Here is a 19,341-nt window from a genome sequence, read left to right as displayed (position 1 = left end):
TTCCTTGCTAGGAATTAAGCCACAGAAGCAGCTGCAAGAGATTGGCTTTGTCACTGGCTTACTGTCTGATGATCCTCAGACAAAAAATTATGCTCATTCTTCCTTCTTTAAGTGGAGTAGTATTTCCAAGATGTCTGTAAGATGCTGTCTGTAAAACACTGTTATGACCAAAGTATGCTTCAAATAAGCAGATCCCACAGCAGAGGCCAAGGGTACTGATCTGCTAGCAGATGGAGCGCAGCAACACTCCAAGTCTTGGTCTGAAGTGTATCATAATGAATGATGTGAAACCAGCTTACTTCTTTCAGTATGTTTCTGCACACAGTACCATTAGGAATCACGAAAGTAACATACAGGTTCTATAGGAACTGTGATTCTTATTTAGGAAGCTGGCAGCACATGTTAAAATACACTGGGCTGAGAGCTCTTCAGCCTCACAAGATCTAAACCTCCTCCAGGTTAACACCTGAATATGCAGCAGGGCAACTTTATTGTTCAAGAAGTTTATACCTGCACTTTTTTTCTGAGTGTCATTCACACTTTCTACCTTTGTCCTCCGGCAATTCTTTCATCCAAGCAAACACTAATATCTCCACAAAGTCTTCCTAACTTAACTGGGCCTCTCATGGCCGAGGAACAAGCCCCACAAATTATACACACTTTTACACACCTACTGAGAGAATATTTGTATCAGTATTCATCTGATCTCCTCAGCTAATCCAGAGTCCAGTAGTTTGTATTTCGGACCCAATGCCCAAGCTTGTTGCTGCTACTTGGTTATGATCATTTCCTCCTCAAACTGTTCCTTTCAAGGTATTACTGGTGAGAGGGCAAACAATTTTCAAATCTTCTCTCTCAATTACCAATTGTTTGTCGAGGTGGGGTGCTTTATGGAAGTCAAATATCCTTCTGAGTAATGACCCTAATTATACAACTGCCTCACTTGTGAAAAAGCGCTGATGGACACATGAAAACAGTGGTTCTGCTATCTGCACTTGTGAAAATACCTTAACAATAAGGAACACTCATGGCCTCAAGGAAGGGTTTTGTGGGTTGTTGTGTTTTGTTTTGTCTTGGTTTGGTTTGTGGGTTTTATTTGGTTGGTTGGTTTTGTTGCTTTTTTCTTCCTTTCTGTTTAAACCTTTACAGAGAAGATGGAACAGAGGAAAACTGTGAAAAGCCCAAGCATTTACGTGTTTTGCTGTGTAGTAGCTGGTGACTTTGCACATACTGAACACCCTTGAAGTCTCTTCTGTGAAAATCAGACCAGCCGCTGTGTAGAGCCAACACTTCAGTAAAAGGCAAGCAGTGAACAGGTTCTGATTACACCACACATTCCTCTAAAGGTTTTCCTTCATCTCTGCTAGTTACATACTAAGGCCTGTACATGCTTCCATATCCCAGTGTTGTTTTTTTTTTTCTGCAGCCCTTGATGACAGAAATAAAGAGAATTTACTCATCAGTTGCAGACAGTGGTGCATTTTACGGAAGCAGTATGTGTTTCTTCTCTTGTTCATGCTGTGCCACATCCCTTCTGATACTTTACAAACATGCTGCCTTCTGCAAACCTTATTGAAGTCCGAATCTGTTTTAAATTATACTCCACATGACAGGTGCAGTCACTGAGATCACTTGGGTAACACGAGCCACCGTCGACTTCACGCACAGAGGCTCGGCCCCCAGAATATTTGGGTTGCAACAGCTCAAATGTGACTCTGGCGAAAAAAAGAAAGCCCAACGCGTGTAGCGCTGCACAGGAAGTTTCAAAACCCCTGTTTAGTAATTTTGCTGTTTTGCAAACAAGAGCATACTCTGGGAAAAGTCACACAGATTGGATGTCCTATTGCAGGGTAACACTATGATTTTCCTTAGACATTTGTTTTCACAGGGTAAGGATATCTTAAAAATTGGAATATTGACTTACTTGAAAGCTAGTACAAGTGTTTGTGAGAAGCTTTTTTTGGTTCAGCTTCTTGTCCATGCATGGCAAGCTGAACTTGGGTGAAAACATCAGCTATACATATTATTACCCTTTTTAAAAAGCATCTTTTTTGTTTCCTGTTTTCTTTAGAGATAATAGAGAAAGGCCCTTCCAAAGGCAGAACTGTTACAAAAAATGTGTTCCTAAGTAGGAAAAGTTCCAACTGAACAATTAAACCAGTTTTAGTTCATCTATTTAAAACTATCCTCTCACGTCAGATCATCCCCTGTGTAACTGAAGACTTCTATAACAAAGATGGAGAATCCCAAGAAGTACACACCACCTGGTGGGCAGTGGTGCCTGACCAAGAGGTAGATGCAGAGTGGGGATCTCATTCTCCCTGGATAACAAAACAGCAGAATTTTCAGGGGAGTCACAGTATATGAAGAGCCAGACCTTAGAAAGTCTCTGCCCACTTGAGCACTGTGGTTGCTGACAGAGGTGAGAAAAGGATCTCGATCAATTCTGTGAGATTCAGAAGACACCTGTTGTGGGACAGAAGATATTCCCTGGGGGAAGAAGGTTGATGCTCCACGCTACCACCTTATTTTACAAATTTTGCCCTCTGTGATGGATATTGCTTACTCCCCAGCTGGTTTTGGCTGGAAGGCAGATGATGTCATAGCTTGCTTTAAATGAAAAAATTCAGTGATGCCACTGGACCTCCGGATTTTGTCACCCTGTCCTCCCTCCTAAGGAATGAGATCATTGTTTTTTGGGTCAAAATGAAGAGAACATTACAGTGAAAGTGTATTACAATAAAACCCAGCTTGTCAGTCAAATCCAAAGCTACTATTAGGCTATTTTGAGCAAGATTTGAAAGCTTTTCTCAACAAAAATGTTGCTCAAAACAAGAGCAAAACATCTGCAGAGAAAAGGCACCTGGGCACACGTCTTTATGATGGAGCTGCTGGTGATTTAGATTGTCACTGTTGCTTTTGAACACTTCTAGCTGTACAGAGGATGGGCCATTCCCAGTAGAAAGAGCACTGGGCCATAGCTGCACTTTCTCTGAGGCTGCAGTGCCAGCCTGTACATAGGCTGGATGAACACAATTCTCAGTTGCTTATCAGGTGCAGATTTATAACCACTTTGGTTTTTTTTTTTCCCTCTGATGTCTTGCTTGAAATCTTCAAGAGATACTCCAAATATTTTCTTAAAATAATTTGTGGAAGAGAAAGACTCCATTCAAAGGAATGAGACTTAGAATGGCTGCAAACAAAACAATGCATGGAATGTGCTTTGCTTTACCTTTCCAGCTGGATTTGCTTGGATTGTGTCAAGTAATCTGCATATATTGCTGGCTGTCTTCTATTAGGGAGCATTGTCTAGAGAACAGGGTTTCAGAAGGCCATTTGTCCTTTCAGTGGGGCTAGCTACTCTAGATGTGTGAGTAAGTGGTAACTGAGGAGAGGCAGCAGCCAGACAAGGTAGCCTTCCCTGACTAAAGGGAAAGGCGGGCAGGGATGGCACCGGTGCTGCTGCAGTAATTTCCTTGCATGCTTCATGTGCAAACCAGCTGATTTTTGTTGACATGTGAGCCCTGCGGACAACTCCATCACTTCTAGAGCTGATACGTACTTAAATCAGGGTCACTACTTACACAGTGCTTTTATCCTGTGGAATATGAAAATGTTGTATGAATGGATAACATTCAAATTTGTATGCCTTTGGGGGAATTAACAGGTAGACAAGCATCCAAGAAAATGTGTTTCATGGCAGAAGTGTATACCCACCTTGTTCAGCACATGAAGTGGGCAAAACTGATGAAGATACAACAGTATAGACTTTTCTGTAGCTTGTCACTGCACCATGAACATTTTTTTTCACAGCAACACAGAAAGTACAGAAAATATCTTTTCATGGTAGCAGTAATGGAAATTATTTACTATTATGACTTGTAATTCCTTTAGCATCTTATTCTATATGTATAAGTACACAATTTCTTTAAGGGCCCCTGTGAAGCTCTCAAGGCAGAGTTTCAGACAGATGGGAACTGTCTTCAGCTTCAACAGCAAAAAGGGTTCAGGAAATGCTTTTCCACAACTGCACTGTTTCTGAAATCACTGACCTGTTAAGATGTTTGCTTTGCTGAGAGAACAACATGCAGTGCAACATCCACTTATCTAGTCAACTTTCTGGAAACACTCTATCAGATATTCAATCCCTCTTCAAAATCCCCAGACCATCTAAGTGATTGTACAGTCAGGTCCACCACCAGGTTAACACTTATCAGTTGCTTCTAATAAAGCCAAAACACTGCTGTCCACCTTCACAAGCACTCCTTTCAGGGTATTAGTACTCAGCCTCTCTCACTGCAGTCTAGAGGTAGATATGCCTCTCATGCTAACACCACTATTAGACTTCTGCACCTCAACAGGCAGAATTCAACCAGACCTGAGGTGATGAAAAATACTGGGTATTCCCCTCCTTCCTATTTTATCCAGCCCAGAAGATTCAACAAGCTATGTTCCCTCACACACAGCAGTCCTTTAGACAGCTACACACAGAATGCTACATGCTAAATTAGACAGATTTCTTGAGCTGGGTATAGTGCTGGGACAGAATTACTATTTCCTTACCTTTTCTGAAAATACACAATATACAAACATCACTCTGACCTGTGCTTTGATCCTTTATACAAGACTCTATCCATATCTGCAACACAGGCTACACCATCTGCTTCTGAACAGATAAAAGACACCTTCACACCCACACAGTCCCTGATATTAGAAATCCTAGCGTAGTATTATCTCCACAAACCAGGAAAATAATGTGAGTCCACAGGATGTTGGCAGGATCACAGGATGTTAGGGGTTGGGAGGGACCTCTGGAGAACATTGAGCCAGAGCAGGACCATAGAATCTAGCACAGGTCACACAGGAATGCATCCAGATGGGTCTTCAAAGTCTCTAGAGAAGGAGACTCCACAACCTCTCTGAGGGGCTTGTTCCAGTGCTCTGTGATACTCACAGTGAAGAAGTTCCTTCTCATGTTGAGGTGGAACCTCCTGTGCTGTAGTTAATGTTGATATCTGAAGAAATAGGGGATGCAGCGCACATCAGTATCTGGTAACTACACAGGATCTGCTGTGATGTCCACTCTGCATACAAGCAGTCACAGCATCTGCTGGAGGAAATAACCATTTGCCTACAGCTTCAGAAAGGAACTTGCATTGCTTGACAGGACACTCTTGCCTTTTCACTGAATAAAGCTAAGTGTCTATGGTTGTCATCAAGTAGTGGCAAACAACAGACTGGTTCCCACTCATTTGGAGAATCATCCACACATTCAGCAACTCTGTTAACTGCCCAGTGAGATATTGCAGTCAAGGAAGATTACAAGTACTACAAGTTATCAGAGTGAATCACTTCAGGAGGGCAAAGAACATATCCTGGAAGAGCAAAAGCAGCCTCAAATGACTGTTATGCTTTCTCCATCTCTCTTGTCTGTCTCCTTTTTCTCCTCTTCCCCATACTCCTGTGCAAAGATAGGTTGGAAGATGCACTCTGGAAGCTGTACCTACTCACCAAGTAAATGTCAGTAGTATTATTTAAAGGAAAAGTAACTTTCTAGCTACCACCTCTCTCTCCCCCACCCCCAGAATGATTATCCAGTATGTATTATACTCCAGTGGGTGCTGCATTGGTCAAACACCTACCATTATATGCAGCCATCCCAATTCTGGTTCAGGAAAGAGGATCACCACCTCTTAAATGGCCATTCAGAGAAATTAGGTCATGCTAGTCATTATGGAGACTGTCTTCAGCTTGTATCATAACCATCCTGTTTCTTCTATCTTCTTTCCCAGTGCTGTCATCTCCCATTATTTAAGGGTTCTATTCCAGGACTTAGGACACTCAGGAGAAAAAAACCAAGCAACCTAGGATGTAAGAAATAACATAGTTTATATCAGTTAAGCCTGTGATACCAAAACACATTCAAGGGAATGCCCACTTCTCTCATTTCTTTCCAGCAACAGATAGTTGTTTTGAAAAGGTCTCTGTTGACTCATCATTGCAGGGCAACAATTCAATACCAGGTCACACAGTCCCACCAAAATCTTAGCATTTACTTCTGCATTAACACACAATTGTAGTCTAAATCTATTTAAGATTAGTGCTTTCTTAATTACCACCCATTTGCTTTTCTATTCTGTCCTTATTCACCTTTACTCCTTTTTTTCAGGAGTTTTAGAGGATTTTATTTCTTTTACATTATGGTAACTTGCATTTCTTCCTTATTTAGAATCATAGAGTAGGCTGGGTTGGAAAGATCTGTAAATATCATCTAGTTCCCACCTCTCTGCCATGGGCAGTGACACCTCCTTGAGTGCCTCCAGGTTGCTCAAGGCCCCATCCAGCCTAGCACTGAACACTTCTAGGGTTAGAGCCTCCACAACTTCTCTGGGCAACCTGTTCTTGTTCCTCACCACCCTCATGGTGAAGAATTTCTTCCTAATGTCTCATCTAAATCTACCTTCTTCCATCTGAAAGTCATTATATCTCATCTTATCACTATATGATTTTGTAACGAGTCCCTCTCCAGCTATCCTGTAGGCCCCTTCCAATACAGGTCTCCCTGGAGCCTTCTCCTCTCCCGGTTGAACAACCCCAACGCTCTCAGCCTGTTTATGTAAGAGAGGTGCTCCAGCCCTCTGATCATCTTTATGGGCCTCCTCTGGGCCCACTCTAACAGTTCCATGTCCTTCCTGTGCTGGGGGCTCCAGAGCTGGCAGTGTTGGGAGTCACACAGAGTGGAATAGGGGGTGAGAATCACCTTAATCAACTAGCTGACCATGCTTCTTTTGATACAGCCCAGGATACAGTTTGCTTTCTGGGCTGCAAGCACATATTGCCACCTCATGTTGACCTTCTCATCAACCAACACCCCCAAGTCATTCTCCTCAGGACTGCTCTCTATCCATTCTCCACTCAGCCTGTATTTATGCTTGGGATTGCCCTGACCCAGGTGCAGGACCTTGCACTTGGCTTTGCTGCACTTCATGAGGTTGGCATTGGCCCACCTTTCAAGCTTGTCAAGGTGGATAGCAGCCCTTCCCTCCAGCATGTCAGCTACACCACACAGGTTGGTGTCACTGGCAAACTTGCTGAGGATGCATTCACTCCCAAGGTCCATGCTGCCAACAGAGATGTTAAACAGCCATGGTCCCAGTACTGACCCCTGAGAAACTTGGGGAAACTTGTCCCCATTTAGACATCAAGCCCTTGACTGTTACTCTTTGAGTGTGATCATCAGTCAATTTCTTGTCCACTGAATAATCCACCCATAAAATGCATGTCTTTCCAGTTCAGAGACCAAGGATATCGTAAGTGACAGTGTTAAACACTTTGCATAAGTCCAGGTAGCTTACATCATTTGCTCTTCCCTTGTTGATGAACACTATTATCCTGTCATATAAGGCCATCAACTTTGTCAGGCATGATTTGCCCTTGGTTAAGCCGTGCTGGCTGCCATCAGTCACCTCCAGGTTTCCATGAACTTTAATTTTGCTGAAACAAATTCAGTCCCTTATTGAATATGCCCCAAGTTTCACTGAGGGGATGCTGCCACAACAGAAAGGCGTAGTCTTTTCTTAGTCAAAAGGCAGGACAGCTCAGACAGAAAGTCAATGTGCTCACCTCAGATTTGTGTAAGACACAATGTTAGACAAACTTGCATTAAACCAATCTGCAGCACTGAGAGTTGAAACAGTCTGTAGTTCAATCTAATGAAAATCTGATGGTTTCCATGAGGGATAAGAGTGCAGATCCTGTCACAGGGTTCAATTCTAATGCTGATATGCATACAACTCACTGGGTCCGCCAAAGACCAGGCAGGCATCTAATCAGTCTCTTTAGGGTAAATTTAACTTGTCCTAAAGTATGGGGGTAAAAAAAATCAAGATGAATAGCCACTCCTTTGATAAGAAATAAAGCAGTAAAATTGTCAAGAGCCAGTCTGAAGCTGTGGATTCTGATAGTTTGAATTGTTACATGACTTAATGAAAAGAAGTTTTATAACAAAAGAAATTATTTATATTATGTAATTTTTTATTATAACAGATCCCATAACTGTTCTAGGGTTTCCAAATATAAACAAGTGGCTATTCATGGGATTAAATGGATGTAAGGATTGCATATATTCACATCCAGTCACGGCCTCTATTTGCAGTGTCCTGGATAGTCTGTTACTAACAAAGGTTTTGCATTCAATCCTACAAACTTTTGGCAAGCATTTATTACCATGTTCACAGAATTGTCAGGTTTGGAAGTGACCTCAAGGATCATCTAGTTCCAACCCCCCTGCCATGGGCAGGGGCACTTTCCACTAGACCAGGTTGCCCAGAGCCCCATCCAGCTGGGCCTTAAAAACATCCAGGGATGGGGCTTCCACCACCTCTTTGGGGAACCTGTTCCAGAGTCTCACCACCCTTATGTTATCCACAGCACTTAACATTTTGATGTTACAATTAAGACTATTATTTTTACTTCACTCCTATCTCCTTAAAAACCTCAACATAAATACTTTTGCAGCGCTCCTCCTGCACACCCACCCTTGCCGACTTAATATCCCTTCTGAAGTTTATGAAGCATTTAAATGTTTTTAAAGTGATCCATCTTTTTCTGTCCACTAATAATTACACACTTAGCTGTGTGGAGGACCTATTAAATCCTTGTTTATTTTATTTGACCTTGCAAAGCCAAAGATCTGACCATAGTAACACAGCACTAACTAGTGAAGGAACACTACTTGTGTGTTATGTGATTAATACAATACAATTTTGTCTTGGTGGTGGTTGGGATTCTTTTTGGTGTTTTGTTTGTTGTTTTTTTTAATAGAAACATTAGAGAAGTGATAGAAAGAAAAAAAAAAAAGACCCCAAAATAATCTACAAATGAAAAACAAAAAGCCAACCCTGAATCTGTTTAGCTTAAAAAAAAAAAAGAAAGGAAAGAAATGGAAAAAAGAAAAGAGAAAAAAGATTGAGTTGTAACTTGATTACAGGGTAAAAGCACCTTCCTGGGGAGAAAACAGTGAGTACTAAAGAGCTCTTTAATCCATCAGAGAAAGGCATAGCAAGAATCATTGACTGGAAGCTGAAGGCAAACAAATGCAAATAAGACAGAAAAATTTTAGCAGCAGGTGTGATTACTACATGTATAATCCTAGTACCTGGAAGCCAAGTCATGGATCAGGGTTCCCTCATATTAGGTGCTAGTAATAAACACCAAAGCCAACACAACAACCCCCCAAAAAAGCCTCCAAAAGCCAGCAACAAAACTCCCACAACCAACCCCCCAGAAGAGAGCAATCCCAGCCAAAAGGTTACAAACAATGCATACAATGAAGTAACATGATAAATCAATTATAATATTATCTGATGTGACAGGAAGCAGATTTGAGCCATGGTTTCATGATACAAAATGCCGAGATACTGGCTCAAGGTGAACTCTACCCTATCAAGACTGATTTCATGGCTATGGTTTAATGGCCGTGGTGGTGTTAGGTTGATGGTTGGACTCGGTGATCTTAGAAGTCTTTTCCAAACAAAGGAGTTTTATAATTCTTCTTGCTTCCACAACTTCTCTACAGCTGTGAGAGTTTGAAAATGGATCCATATTTAAATATAAAAGCAGGGGTTTCATTTTTTTTATAACTTTATGACAAAATACTAGTACACTTTCTCAAGTGTTTTTTTATGAATTTTAGTGAATGGCTTGACCAAAATTTTCCTTCCTACCTACATTTCTTAGTATCATCTCCAGTGCTGTTTTCAGGACATCTGAACTTGCTGCATTATTTGTGGGAAAAGACTGGCATAAGCCCCAGAGAACAATATGAAAAAACAAAGCATGAAATTGCTTTGTCTACCTCATAGCATATCAGTAGTCCAGCCACCAAATCTCCAGCGTAATGCGTGGATAAGATAGAACATTAACTCAACCAGAAGCCTAGCCCACAGTCTGGCAAGATCTCTCTAAAAAAACCCTACCATCCTAATCAAGTCTAACACAAAAAGTAAATACATGAGCTTGTGATTCCCAACACCACTGCTCTGGCACTGGAGCCTACACAACATTCTTGGTAGTTTACAAATACCACAGGCCACTACGGTTTGACTGGGAAGCAGATTAAAGAGGCAAGCCAAGAGCAGTGTTTTTAACTATAAAAACTTTTGCTGTCTAGTTTTTGAAAACATATGGATTGTCCCTGAAATTAATCTGGGAGAAAACAAGGAGACCTGAGGAATATCTTGCCTTATTTTCTGACATAAAAAACACAGATAGGAGAAACCCCCCACCTTTGAGTTCCGTCTTTATTTACACTACTAGCAGACTACAGCAACTCCCAACATTGCACTGAGAAACTCTAGAGGAGCTAATGTCTTTGGCTGAGAATGCTGAAGAGAAAGCAAAGGGTTAACTCTGCCCAGATAGTCCCTGAGACTCAAAAGTAAAGCAAGTATGCCCATGGTGTTTATTACCCAGCCTTCTTCCTTCCCTTCCTCCCTGGAGGTGGCTGGCCTCCTCCTACCAGCTGATGTTCTGTGTTTCACTGAGCTGAATATTCACTTCACAGCCAGGCAGGGCAACAGTTACAACCAGCTCTACAAGAATTCTTTTTTTTGTTGTTGCTGATCCTTGTTAAGAATACTTCAAGCTATAGCTGTAACAAACTGCATTAAAAGAATGCTGTTTCATTGCAAAGTTTGCATACTTCCTAGCCTTAATATTTGGCCTCGTTCACTCTGCTGAATTTTTCCACAGGGCCACGGCTGCCCTGTGTGTGCAGGACACACGCTGCTCAGGAAATGAATCAGGGTTGTGTATAAAATTGGAGTATTTATAGGTTGGTATATGTGTTTGCTCTAGAAGTTGTGCATAGAACAAGACAGACAACTACAGGAAGGGTGCAATGGGCATGTGGTTAAGGCAGTTGAACGCCACACAGGAACACTCAGTTCTGCCTTCTGCCTTTGCCATTGGCGTCTGTGAACAAGGAGCAAGTCAGACCAAGCACCTTGGCAGGTGGCCACCAACCTTGTCTTCCTCTCTTTTTCTGAAGTCCAAACTGAAACACCTGGAGCCTTTAAGGCAGAAATGGAAAGCAGCTGATTATAATGGAAGCTTGGGCTTTTGAGGGGAAAATGGAGCTGGAGGCACAAGGTTAAAAGGCAGGAGAACCCAATTAATAACACTGACTTTCCTACTGACTGAATGAGTGGCTTGGTTTTCTCCTTGGTCAAACAGGACAATGATGCTGTTCTGCTGTTCTAAGAATTTCAGTATCACTAAGGTTGGAAGAGACCTCAAAGATCATCAAGTCCAACCTGTCACCACAGACCTCATGACTAGGGTAGGGAGGACACTACTGCCCACTGCAGGCTTGAACTCATGACCTTCCCATTAAGGGTCTTATGCACTACCAACTGAGCCAGATGTTGCTCACAATGCAAAAGAATCATCAGATATTGTGAAGCTCTTGGATACCATTGTAATATCATTGTAAAAAAAATATTTCTGATTCCATACATATAAAGTTTTGGATATTTTTATTCATTCATTATCCTATATTGCTACATACTTGCTTTACACTTACATGCATTGAGATAGGCTGTACCCATTTTTCCCCTCAAACTGTTAATAATGTGATTTCACAAGGCCCTTTTCAGCTTCTTTCAGGGCTATTTAATGTCAGTACTCAGTGAAACTATCACATGGTCATATGAAATAGGACAGGGAGCAGCACAGGGAACTGCTTGAAAGAGTCTAGCACAGAGGCATAAAGATGATTAAGGGAGTGGAACATCTTTCTTAAGAGGAGATACTGAGGGAGCTGGTGCTCTTTAACCTGGAGAAGAAAATACTGAGGGGTGACCTCATTAATGTTTATAAACAGGTGGAGGGTGAGTGTCAGAAGGACAGTCAGGCTCTTCTCAGTGATGTCCAATGATAGTACACAGGGCAGTAGGTGCCAGCGGAAGCATAGGAGGTTCCATGTAAAAATAAGGAAAAACCTTTTCACTGTGAGGGTAACAGAACAGTGGAACAGGCTGCCCAGAGAGGTTGTGGAGTCTCCTTCACTGGAGACATTCAAAACCCACCAGGACGCATTCCTGTGTGACCTACTCTAGGTGATCCTGCTTTGGCAAGGGGATTGGACTAGATGACCTTTCAAGGTCCTGTCCAACCCCCAACATTCTGTAAGCAAAATATATTCTCTGGGTTACAAAAAACATTTAAATAATATCAGCATGTAACTGGCTGTATAATTTGTCACATAACCAAAGCCACAGAAGAGCCTTTACCTACTTATTTATTAGTCTGTATCACAGATTATCATCATATTGAAAGCTGTCAGTAACAGTAAGCTACTAAGGAGACACTATATTGAAAAACAAATAGTTGTACTTTGTGTTGAATGAATAAAAACCAAATTTGCCAACATTTCTTTGAAAATTACCTGAATAGATTTTCAACAGTTACTCTGACTTCTGAAATCTGATTTAAGAGAAATACCACAACAGCTGGGGAAAAAGGTAATGAACTCCTCCATTCTAGGTAGGAAGCCACTGAATGTAAAAATATAGCATAATAATCATGGCAAGCGTGAGATTTTTGGCTCATCACACAACAGAAATATTTTACTGATGCCTGACAACATCCCAAGCACAGCATCTGAATGCTACTAAAGTAGATGTGAATGAGTCTCAAAGACAACAGTGTTTTCAACAAATTAGAAGAAAATAGACAGGGGAATAAAACTCAAAATTTAAGTTCAGGCCTGCAATCAGATCTTCAGAGTAGAAACTTGCAGCCATCCAGAGTCCCATTAACTCCGGCAGGTCCCATCTGAACAAACCCAGCAGCAGGATTAGGGCCTAAACATGTAAATAGAGAAAGGATGTGATCAGATACCGTACTGCCTAACTCTAAGTAAAGAGACAGCAAACTAGTCCCAGAAAAATAATCTCAATCTAGACCATTACAAGATTTTCACCAGTAAACACTGCAGCTACAGGAAAGGTTACAGTGGTATCTTACATTGAGAGATTTATAGGGCAGTAATTGATCACGGTTTATTCCCCTTCAGGCAAGCACAAGTACCTGCAATGCATTTGCTCACCTCCTCTGTGTTCCTGTTTTGTTTTGGTTTGAGTTTTTTGGGGTGTCTTTACTACATACTTTGTTTTATTATTTAAACAAGAGAATGGTCTAAAAATCAGTATAAGTGGTGGTTTTATCTTCACCAACTCTTCAGTTCTAGGCATATAGTTCTTTTAGCCTCTTAGTAATGTGGCCAAAATTGAGATAATTTTACCATGTTTTAAGACACTGACAGAAAGTAGTATTATTTCTATTAAAAGATTCACTTTTATGCTTATCTGAAGGTTGTGAGAAGTTCTAGCTTGGCAGTGTGTTAGAGGAAGTAACTTTTTATGCTCTCTAACATACTCATCAAAGCTCACAGTAGCATACACCTAGATTCATACACAATTGCCAATGAGAAAATGTAGTATCTTAAAAGAAGTCTTTCTAAGGAGGTTTGCCTACTGAAATTCAGGCTTTAACACAATAGGAATGTGTGACAGCAGCAGTGGAGACATTACAGGGATAGGTTTATAGTGAACCATGGGCTACATTGTGGAGTATTGTGTCACCTGAATTTCAGCAGCAGCACATATCATCCATCCCACGAAGGGGTCTGTGCCTTCTCGTGTACTTTGCACTTTCACTGGCACTACCTCTTTGAGATAGCCAGACCAAATACAGTATTAGGCTGTCCTGGAATACAACGTTCTTCCCTTTACTATTGTAGAGTTGCCTTCAGAAATCAGCATGTACCCAGACAAAAAGCAGCATGTAACCAGCATAATCTTATGGAAAGAGACTGAAGGAGCTGGGGCTATTTAGTTTGAAAAAGAGGAGGCTGACGGGAGACCTCCTTGCTGTCCACAACTACCTGAAAGGACACTGTGGAGAGGCTGGTGCTGGTCTTTTCTTGCAGGTGATAAACCAAGAGGGAATGGCTTCAAGTTGCCACTGGGTAGGCTTAGACTGGACATTAGGAAAAATGTTTTCACAGAAAGAGTGGTCAGGCCTTAGAATGTGCTGCCCAGGGAGGCAGCTGAGTCACCAACCCTGGGTGTGTTTAAAGGATGTTTGGATGTGGTGCTTGGGGACATGGTTTAGGGCTGAACGTTGTAGAATAGGGTTATCAGTTGGACTTGGTGATCCTGAGGATCTTTTCCAACCTCAATATTTCTGTGATTTTGTGCAATCAGTATAAACACACTTTCTGTCCCCCCAAAATAATAAAAAAATGTTGATGAGAATCAGCTTCTCTCTGATTTACTTCTCCAACTTGATAGCCTAAGATGCAGTAAAATCCTTTGTATTAATAGAAGTTTTGAAGTTATTGTAAGTGAGGACATGAACATGTGAAATACATTGAAAAAGAATTTGGTTAGTCCATAGCACTGATGGAGAGGTAAGGACTCAAAATTCTAGTATTCCTAGGTAAGAGAAAACCCCAAACACTATATACAAGGTTTTCTATTCACCATGGACATTGAGATGCCTTGTTTGCTGAGATGTGACACTGACTTCATTTAGACTACTTATAGATGAGGATATTCATGGATATGCAAGACAGATGTGATTTCCAAAATTTGTGGGAGAAAGTAATGATTTTATCTTCTCAGGTCAGCATAGATATAAAAAACTTCCCACCCCCATTTTAATGTTGAATTCCCACTTGTATGACTTTCTGCCATGCATGTAGTATACATGAGAAAGAACCTGTAACACCATACTTAGAATATAGTGTCACATTTTGGTTATTTTATCTCAAGAAAGCTACAGACTAAAACCTGGCTACCACTCAGTCAGCACACTGGGGCAGGGACAGAAGGCACACCACAGCAGGAATCTGCCTCATTGGGTGCAGGCAGAGGTCCCAGGCAAGGAGCAAGTAAGCCAGCAGGGAACAGGCTGCTGCCTGACCTCCCACCTCCATCTCTCCCCACTGGCTGTGAGCATCCTGCCACTGGGATCTCACAGACACGCTGCCCTTTTGGTCCAGCATGCCACAAAGTGTGTTTGCTCACAAATTTATGAATTCACAAAGTATTAGCAAGTAAAAGGTCATTTACAGACTTACCTGGTCGTTGCTGCTGCTTCTCTGAATAACCTGGAACTATCAAGAGGCTATTAATATCAAATTCTTTTCCAAAGAGTTAAGTTTCTGAGGAAAGGCAGTATTAAAGTTTCTCTTTCCCAGGCTTACTGCATACTTAAATATTTTAATTTGGACACTACTAGACACCTATTTAAGTCTTTCTTCTTCCTCTTGCAAAGATGCATTTACAGTTTATATTTTGACAGCTGGTGGAAAGGTATTTATTGTAAAAATAACAAGAAAGAAAATAAGCAGCTTTTTTTTTTTTTTTTCCCTTTTTGTGTTGTGCCTTCCTGACATTAAAGCTGCTTCATCTCTGGTTTAAGTGAGAAAAGCCTAGAAACAATTCCAATTCCCAACTGTTTCTTACTATGCCCATACAACTATATGCCAGTGGAAAATTAGCTAAGAGCAGATGTTATTTCCTCAGCCCTCTCTCCAGTCCCCCTTCTCAACCTGTTCTGGGACTCGCTGAAAGGGTGGGGGGAAGGAAAGGATGACTGTGGCTGGTATGGGACAAAGCTATAAAAGCCTCAAGCAAACTGAAACCTTTCTGTTCCTGGGGAGAATTCTCCCATCATCAGGCAGGATGAGAATAAGAACTGACTCAGTTAACTGTATTACTGAAGTACTATGGAGCACAGTTGTTAGAAGACTTGACTTCATAATTTGATTGTAAAGAAATGACTGTACCCCATGTTCACTATTACTATAAACTAAAGAAAAAGATCAGTGTCCTCCCAGGAAATGCAAACACACAGTTTTTCATGCTAGCCACCCCACTGCAGCAAACAAATCAAACTCCACAATTAGCATCCAGTCTTTGGTGGCAGGTGGGAAATATTCTAACCAATATTATGTGGAGAAGAACTCCATATAATGATTTGAGATTTTCATATGAATGATGATCCTCGAGGTCTCTTCCAACCTTAGTTATACTGTGCTACTGTGATACTGTGACTTGGAGGTCCTTTCCAACCCCTAACATCCTGTGATCCTGTGACTTCATTGCTGGTCACACACACAAAGTTGTGCAGCTACACCATCATCCTGCCTAATGCTCAGACACATAACTAGCATCACCCTAGCTCCACAATTTACTCCCAATGTTAAGACTGATATTCATAATTTGCAGATACTTTCAGAGCAGCATTTCCAAAATGGTATTTTTCTAATTCTTCCAATCAGCTGAAGCATTCAATCAGGTTATTATCACTGTCATCATCACCACATTTTGATTCAGTAACGTTTTTCTCTGTGATTTTGAGAGATGCAGCCTCACTCACATTCATTCAGAAAACTGCTGACCCTTTTCCTAGTGGCTCCCTGGGAGAACGCATCACTTGTCTCCACAGCTCTTCCTGACTTCTCTCATATCTGTTACTTACCTTCACTTTCAAGGCCCTTCCTTGCCTATCACCACCACACCTCTCTTTTCTTTATCATTGACAGGAAGCCAGCTGTGGTTTGATCACAGTTGAAGCTAGGCCAATTTTCATGGAACATAAAGCTGAAAAGATCATTAGATCATACTGTCCAAATGTTTATTTTGTGTTTGGCTAAAACACTTTCCAAACCCCTCAATTTTTACTCAACCTTTACCTTTAGAGATACTTCCCCTCCTGTCTCCCACCTATCATTTAATGTCAAGAGGCCAGCTTTCAGCTCCTCTCTCACCCACATCACATTTTAAAAGAAACCTTATGCCTTTGCCTGTTTTATACCTTACACTTTAGGGAAACTGCTTTAAATTGCAAACTGCTGACTAAGCTGTCAGCCTGTGGACTGGACCACTACACTCTGTGCTGGGTTAGGAACTGGCTGGAGGGCCGGGCCCAGAGAGTGGTCGTGAACGGTGCCGCATCCAGCTGGAGGCCAGTCACCAGTGGTGTCCCCCAGGGATCAGTGCTGGGCCCTGTCCTCTTCAACATATTCGTTGATGATCTGGATGAAGGGGTAGAGTCAGTCATCAGCAAGTTTGCAGATGACACAAAGTTAGGGGCAGATGTTAGTCAATTAGAGGGTAGAAAGGCTCTGCAGAGGGACCTCGACCGACTGGAAAGATGGGCAGAGTCCAATGGGATGGCTTTCAACAAGTCCAAGTGCCGAGTGCTGCACTTTGGCTATGGCAATCCCATGCAGAGGTATAGGCTGGGGTCGGAGTGGCTGGAGAGCTCCCAGACAGAGAGGGACCTGGGTGTGCTGATCGACAGCCACCTGAATATGAGCCAGCAGTGTGCTCAGGTGGCCAGGAGGGCCAATAGCATTCTGGCCTGCATTAGGAATAGTGTGGCCAGCAGGAGCAGGGAGGTCATAGTGCCCCTGTACTCTGCTCTGGTTAGGCCGCACCTTGAGTACTGTGTCCAGTTCTGGGCTCCTCAGTTTAAGAAGGACATTGAGACACTTGAGCGTGTCCAGAGAAGGGCAACAAGGCTGGTGAGAGGCCTTGAACACAAGCCCTATGAGGAGAGGCTGAGGGAGCTGGGATTGTTTAGCCTGGAGAAGAGGAGGCTCAGGGGTGACCTTATTGCCCTCTACAACTACCTGAAGGGTGGTTGTAGCCAGGAGGGAGTTGGCCTCTTCTCCCAGGCAACCAGCACCAGAACAAGGGGACACAGTCTCAAGCTGCGCCAGGGGAGGTTCAGACTCGAGGTGAGGAGGAAGTTCTTCACCGAGCGAGTCATTCGGCATTGGAATGGGTTGCCCAGGGAGGTGGTTGAGTCATCGACCCTGGAGGCGTTCAAGGGGAGATTGGACGTGGCACTTGGTGCCATGGTCTAGTCATGGGGTCTGCGGTGTCAGGTTGGACTCGATGATCCTCGAGGTCCTTTCCAACCTAAGTGATACTGTGATACTGTGAAATATTTGAAAACATACTTCACTGCTGTTCTTCAAAGCCTTCTCTGGAATTCAGCGTACTAAGATATCTCTACAGCTCCTATGAACAAAATGTGTGATAAGAAGGTATGTATATACATGCCTCCTATGTTGAACTATCTAAAAGAGGAAAGTGTGGGATGTAGGAGATGGATCTTCCCATACAGTAAATGGAGGGTGGCTCCTGTTGAGAGCTATTTTGATGAAGAAACTCCTAAAATATCCCTAGCAGTCCTCTGAAGGAGTCACTGGATAAGCCATGGAAATAGCTAAAGGCAATCACATGAGTTGGATTCTTTAACTATGAATGTTCCCCCTCTAGTGTTTTCCTTCTCTTCTGTGTATATTTTACCATTTCACCTGTATTACATTTACCCTGCAAACATTTAGGATTGCAGATAATCTGTTCAATCCATGTTTGTGTGGTGCTTAGCATCACAGGAAAGTCTATGTCCAAATAGCACTGTTTTGCAAGAATACACTAAGTATATTATTAAACACTACCTGGTAATTATCTGTGCACACATGCCAGGGAGAAGATACACAACTATGCATCAAGTTTAACTTTGCTGTATTCTGAATTCCTTAATAACAAAGAGCTGGAATGTGTCCATGGCTGGCACCTGTTGGTTTTCTCCCCAGTCTGAATGATGGGCAAATCCTTAAGACAATTCAACACAGGAGAAGAGATGGGAAAGTAAGACTGATGGGAAGGTATATGTGGATCCAGGATGCATACAGAAGTTTTGGCAGAGGAAGCAGGGTGGGGGAAACAAACCATGGAAACCCTTGTCAAGTGTGTAACAGATGTCATAAGCTATTTTCTGAAACAATCAGTGTGAAAATGGTAAAATGCAGGACTGGTAAGGTAAAAGGAAGAAATATAAGGAGTTTATATATATATATATAACGGAGTTTTATATATGAAGTTTCTTTATATATATGAAGTTCATGCCTCACAACCTGAGTCTCCAAAAACCTGCTTATCTCTGGGAAATAGGTAATAAAATATTGTGAAAAAACAATGAGCTTCAAGAAGTTACTTAGCCAAATGGCAGCCTCACTTGAATTTGGAAATCTAATCCTCATACAGTCAATCAGTAAAACTCATACTAGCATCATGCACAAAAGAATGGAACAACTGCTTATGCTGATGGTCTAGTTCTTGCTCCAGATCTATTAATCCAGATCACAGAAAATAAAGACCTTTCAAAGCCCAAAGTGAGCAGAAAATTCCTCCTGAAGCAAAGAAACAAAACCTAAGACACAGTCATAGAGCAAAACCTGATGACAATAAA

At 41.9% G+C, this 19,341-nt stretch overlaps 1 long non-coding RNA gene across 6 annotated transcripts in view; it reads right to left on the bottom strand.

Moving 5' to 3' along the window:
• Positions 1-1,384: 1,384 nt before the first annotated feature.
• The window catches only part of LOC137443478 (uncharacterized), a 40,561-nt gene continuing 22,604 nt past the window's right edge, over positions 1,385-19,341 (bottom strand). For 4 of the 6 annotated variants that reach the window (XR_010987896.1, XR_010987900.1, XR_010987903.1 and 1 more), the window contains 2 exons: positions 5,643-5,864; positions 1,385-5,503 (listed from right to left, as the gene is read on the bottom strand). This is a non-coding gene — a long non-coding RNA (uncharacterized lncRNA). Of the gene's footprint in view, positions 5,504-5,642; positions 5,865-11,549; positions 12,867-19,341 lie in introns of those variants that run through there. The other 2 variants (XR_010987902.1, XR_010987897.1) reach the window with 2 other exon arrangements.

Source organism: Melanerpes formicivorus, unplaced genomic scaffold (assembly GCF_026170545.1).
Source record: "Melanerpes formicivorus ecotype bairdi unplaced genomic scaffold, bMelFor1.0.p_v2 SCAF_1, whole genome shotgun sequence".
Taxonomy (NCBI): domain Eukaryota; kingdom Metazoa; phylum Chordata; class Aves; order Piciformes; family Picidae; genus Melanerpes; species Melanerpes formicivorus.
The sequence above is the reverse complement of the archived record's forward strand: the minus strand, read 5'-3'. Positions and strand labels throughout refer to the sequence as shown.